Below are 6,305 nucleotides of genomic sequence, written 5' to 3' on the forward strand. Positions count from 1 at the left end.
ATTTCAATATGACAATTATAAAAGCAGAAATTCAACTATAATATGGATAAAAATATTAAAATACTTTAAATTATATTCAAAACAGAGTAATTCTGATAAGTTTTGTCTAAAACTCTATTGTTCTAACCTCTTATTTGATGACCATTTATAATTCTCAATTATTTATTCTATATCTATTATAGTTAATAAAATATAATTATTTTCAAGTAGTTCTCAAAATAGACTTGATTTCCATTTAGAGAGTCATTTAAGTATTAAACTGACAGCTATGTAACTTTCAGATTATGTATGGTACAATTATGACATGTTTTGAAAGGGAAGTACATGCTACTAAGTGTTCATATAATTAAATATTGTACTTTAATACCATTTTTCTACAAATTTTTAAAGCCCCTCAGATTAAGGAATTTAGTGGTTTTTTTTTTTCAATATCTAATTCTTCTTTAACTTGTTTATGTTCTCACTGTTTTCAACAATAAGTATATATGTTTGCATAATAAAATACACATGAGTGAAAGTTTAAAACAATCTCAAAATTTCAAAACAACTTTTATCCCTCTAAGTTTGATCTTGGTTGTCACTATAAGTTCAAATTGAGAACTGCATCCTCAAAAAATCCAGATTGAGGGCCAACAGGTAGCATGGTGGTTAAAGGCACTGGATTCCCACAAGGCCAGCCAAAGTTTGAATCCCAGACCTAGCAGCTTGCTTTCTCGCTTCCCCTTTCGCTCTCTCTCTCTGTCTTTCTGATCAAATTAGAAAATAATAATAATAATAACAAATGGAATTAAATAAATAAATAATTCATAAAAAAGACATCTAGATTGATAACTTGTTTTTAAAATGAGAAAAGCAAAAGAATTTCAAGAACAGTAAAATATCTACCTTAATTATTTGCTCATTTATAAAATGCCAGGAGAAATTTATTTATTTATTTATTTATTTATTTATAAACATTATTTATTTATTTATCCACTCATTTACTTTTTAATTTGACTAGAGAGAGACACACACACACACACACACAGAGGGAAAGTGAGAAAGCAAGCCACCAGGTCCAGGACTCGAACTGTGGTTGGCCATGTGGGAGTGTCCAGCGCCTTAACCACCACGCCACCAGCTGGTCCCAAGAAATTTATTTTTAACAACACTCCTACATGAAACATATTATATTAGGGAAATGAAGAATCATAAAGGAAAGTATAATATGGTAATTACTAAGAGGTACAAAGAAAACACAAATGGAAGACCCACATGATCAAAATCAGTTATGAATAAGGTAATATGTTTGTATGTAACAGACAGGTTGAAACCAGCCTATAAATTGGTGAAGTACACATTTTATTTAATGGTGTCTCTTACACAGTTTTAAATTGAAAGATATTTTTGTGAATACGGAGAAGGGTATTTTAGTAGAGGAGATATTCTCTATTATAATAGGATTACAATACAACTAAAGCATTAGCTTTCTGATCATGACATTCACCACACTGGCTTGATTCATTGCTAGGTATTCCCCATTAGATCTAAGTTCTGTCTTGTTCGTGATTTTTACTATTGTTTCTTTAATGTTTTTTATGATTCCCATCACATGATTGAATGTGGACTTTCTCTTGTTAGCTAGGTGGGGGGTGCTTATTCTTTAACAAATGTAGAACCTGAAGCTTAGAAAAAAAATTCAAGACTTAAAATTATGTACTTTTATTCTAAATTTATGCTTTTTAGTATTGATGTGTTGATTGGAGAGAACCAGCAAGTAATTAATAAGAGTTTAATACCTTGAACCACAACCTGAGGAAATGAAGATAATTTTAGGTGGAGCAATAGTAAAGGATTTTGAGGCTCACATCAAAAATTTTAATTTTAGGGGCAACCTGGGCTTCTGTGAAACATGGCAATTGGCTGAGACCATAGCACAAGCATGACCATATGAAGAAAAAGGAAGGTTTTCCTGAAGATGAGGCGACTAAATTGGAAAAAAAAAATTTTGGTGAAAGAATTGGATGCTTTTCCAAAAGTTCCTGAAAGCTATGTAGAGACTTTAGCCAGTGGGGGTACAGTTTCTTTAATAGCATTTACTACTATGGCTTTATTAACCATAATGGAATTCTCAGTATATCAAGATACATGGATGAAATACGAATATGAAGTAGACAAGGATTTTTCTAGTGAATTGAGAATCAATATAGAGATTACTGTTGCCATGAAATGTCAATATGTTGGAGCAGATGTACTGGATTTAGCAGAAACAATGGTTGCATCTGCAGATGGTCTAGTTTATGAACCAGAAATATTTGATCTTTCACCACAGCAAAAAGAGTGGCAAAGGATACTTCAAGTGATTCAGAGTAGGCTGCAAGAAGAGCAATCACTTCAAGATGTGATATTTAAAAGTGCTTTTAAAGGTACAGCCGCACTTCCCCCCAAGAGAAGATGGTTCATTACGGCCTCCAGATGCAGGCAGAATTCATGGTCATCTGTATGTCAATAAAGTAGCAGGGAATTTTCACATTACTGTGGGCAAGGCAACTCCACATCGTTGTGGTCACACACACCTGGCAACACTCGTCAAACATGACTCTTACAACTTTTCCCACAGAATGGATCATTTGTCTTTTTGCAAGCTTTTCCAGGAATTATTAAACCTTTACTTGGAACTGAAAAAATTGCTGTAGATCACAACCAGATGTTCCAATATTTTATTACAGTTGTGCCAACAAAACTACATACATATAAAATTTCAGCAGACAACTATCAGTTTCCTGTGACAGAACGGGAACGTATTATTAACCATGCTGCAGGCAGCAATGGAGTCTCTGGGATATTTATGAAATATGATCTCAGTTCTCTTATGGTGACAGTTACTGAGGAGCACATGCCATTCTGGCAGTTTTTTGTAAGACTCTGTGGTATTGTTGGAGGAATCTTTTCAACAACAGGCATGTTACATGGAATTGGAAAATTTATAGTCAAATGCTGTTTCAGCCTGGGATCCTACAAGCCTATCAATTCTGTCCCCTTTGAGGATGTCCACACAGACGACCTCTTACCTCTTTTAGAAAATAATACACATTAGCATCTCCTGAGTGAAGGAGAAGAACTTTTTGCCTGAGACATAAAATCTTTTTTAATAATAAAATATTGTGCAATATATTAAAAAAGAGAAAATATAGATAAGAAGCGGGAAACACTTATTTAAAAAAAGAGAGAAAAAAGGAAAAAAACAATCCCAGACTGAAGTCCTATACATGTTGTGTCTGTTACAAATGTCCTAGAAGAAATTATTTAGCTAATCAGTGAATATGCCCAACTGGAGTATTGCTTTGAAGATGACTCTGATACTTTCACAGCAAATGGGCCTTATTGAAATCAGACCTTGCTTCTTGGTAACACAAAGCCTGAAGAAAAGAAGTAAACCTACATCTAAAGAAAAAGGCATTGATAAGTGCAAATGTTTTGTATCCTTTTGTTTTTAAAAGATATGCCAGAATAAAGTATGTAAAACATAATGGAAAACTAGTCTAGACTTAAAAAAATTGTGATCAGGTCACATTGTTAATAAAGAAAAACAGGGACTAGTCCCTATGTTATAGCCATATTAATGCTGAAAACAAACAAACAAAAACAACAAAAAACCAGCACTTTAATCACTTTAATTTTAATCAAGAGCTCTGGCCCAGCCACAGTGGTGCAGTGCTAATATGCCATTCTGCAATACTGGTGCAGTAAGTGGATTCGAGTTCAGTTCCTGGGTCCATCTGTACATCTTGGGCACATACTCATATGCTTGTGATCCTGCCTGGCTAGGAAGGCTAACGGGATGATCATGGCCTGAAACTCTATTGAGGATGCCTCTCTCTCTCAGATGATATAAATGAATAAGCTTTAAGAAATATCTCTGCATTTCCTTGGAAAAAAAATATCTTCTATTCCTTTAGTAGGATACTGTTAAATTACAGTATATGAGATGTAACTGGAAATTGAGGGTCAATAGAGAGGTCTCTGAGTCTGTTGAGATGTAAGACTGGTGGATAACCTATTGGATAAACAGCGTTATCTATTTGCAGAAGATTTATAAGACCCCGGGTAGTTCACTTTATTACCTTGATAATTTTTTATTCAAAATTAATTTTTTACTTATTCTCTTATATACAAGTCTAAACTTGCAGATGAAAATGAGGTCTGACGTTTATTAAATGTTTATGCCTGCCATTTGTTTGGCCCTGTACATTTACTTTCTCAAATACCCTCCCAATAATCCTGTAAAGTAGATACACAAAGAGTTCTCAAAAAGTTTGGTGAGTGCATATTATGAAAAACCGTGCATAGATTTTGAGTTTTTATTCACTAAAATAAATTTATACTTTCATTCCATTTATCCCTGAACTGTTTGAAATTCCCTCATATTATTATTTCTACTTTACAAATGGCAATATTTATACTTGAGATATTAAATAATTTGTCCAAGGTTATTTAGCTGATATATGATAAATGACATTTGAACCCAGCACCATCAAATTACAAAGCTCCCTTACATGAGGGCATTTCTTTGTGCTTACACATCTTCTGTGGCATTGAAAAATAATTCTAAAATGACTTTTTGTTAAGTGTTTATATTTTAAGAATATAAAAAAATACTCTTTAAAAGGAACAATAAATGGGACCAGAAGTTAACATAATGGCTATGTTGCTGGACTCCCATGTAGTCGACTGTGGTTCAAGTTCTGGACCCAATGGCTTAAACTCATGCCCAGAGCGTGTTCATGCGTGCCCAAGATCCCTTGAGGAGAATGGAGGATAAGGGATTGTGGCGTGGCCATCTCCCCTGGGGGGTGATTTCTCAGTTTCTATCTCTCTGTCTCTCTTTGTCTTTCTGGTGAGCACACATGCCTTATAGCATAAAAACCTCTCACCCCCCCCAAAAAAAAATAAATAAAATAAAATAAAAGGAACAATCATATACCAGAAGATGGTGTAATGGTTACATTACTAGACTCCCACATGGCCGACTGCTATTCAAGTTCCAGACCCAGAGGCTTGAAACATGCTGGGCATATGTGTGTGTGAATGCACAAAATCATGAGGGAGAATGGAGGAGAAGGGATTGTGATATGGCCATTACCCAGGGAGATGATTTCTTGTTTTTGTCTCTCTGTCTCTTTCCATCTTGCTGGCAAGGGCACATGCACTATAGCAAAAATCTGCCTTAAAATAAAAAAAAAATCAAGGTTTTTTAAAACTGTGTTTACATATCAAATAACAAAATAACTCACTATATTTACATTCAGATAGTTCCTGGGAGTTCTAATCATCTCTAACTGTAAATTAAAAATTGTAACTAACAAATTATTTTTAATGCTTATAGATCATTTATACTTACATGTCATTATATGTACTAAATATTAAAAATTAAAATGTCATTTAGTTGCTTTTCCAGAGTAACTGAAAAAACCTATGTCAAAGAAGAAAATACTATTAAAAAATAGAAGTTGGCAGTTAAGTTTGCTGGATCCCACTTAGCTGACTGCCCTGTATGGGTCTTGGACCACCAGGCATGTTTGCATGCAAGTCCAGGCTTCCAAGAGGAGGGAGAAAAGGAGAAGGAATTGCAGTGTGACCATCCTCCATGGGAGAATGCTTTCTCATTTTCTTTCTCTCTCTCTTTCTCTCTCTGGTGAATATACATGCACTATAGCAAAAATTAAAATAATAATAGTAATAAATAAATAAAATTAAATAAGCACTTGTTTAAAAATAGATACACTAATTTAGTACACTGGCTTGCATAATCATGGAAAATACCCTTTGCAGAGTAATATATATATATATATTTTTTTTTTGAGAGGTTTTCACTATAGGGTGCGTGCGCTCACCAGACAGACAAGAGAGACATAGAGACAGAAGGCGAGAAATCACCCCCCAGGGGGGATGGTCATGCTGCAATCCCTTCTCCTCCATTCTCCTCTCGGGATCTTGGGCACTCATGCACACGCTCCCGGCGTGAGTTCTAAGCCACCGAGTCCGGGACGTGAACCACAGTCGACTACGTGGGAGTCCAGTGACATAGCCATTACGCTAACTGCTGGTTCCCAGAGTAATAAGTTTTAGAGCATTATGTAACATAAAAGATATAGTAATAAATAAAAGTAAACAAATAACTAATGGAAGGGATAATATCTAGTATGTAATGGCACTTTTTATGGTTTTCACCTGGAAGAAACTGTCCAATGATATCAAGGGTCTTCAAAAGTTCATGAGAAATGCATACTATAAAAAAAAGTATACAGAGATTTCAAAATTATTTT

At 34.5% G+C, this 6,305-nt stretch overlaps 1 pseudogene; it reads left to right on the plus strand.

The window, feature by feature from the left end:
- The first annotated feature begins 1,957 nt into the window (after positions 1–1,957).
- On the plus strand, positions 1,958–3,076 carry LOC102500372 (endoplasmic reticulum-Golgi intermediate compartment protein 2 pseudogene; annotated as a pseudogene).
- Positions 3,077–6,305: the final 3,229 nt, after the last annotated feature.

Source organism: Tupaia chinensis, unplaced genomic scaffold (genome assembly GCF_000334495.1).
Source record: "Tupaia chinensis unplaced genomic scaffold, TupChi_1.0 Scaffold000691_1, whole genome shotgun sequence".
Classification (NCBI taxonomy): Eukaryota; Metazoa; Chordata; class Mammalia; order Scandentia; family Tupaiidae; genus Tupaia; species Tupaia belangeri.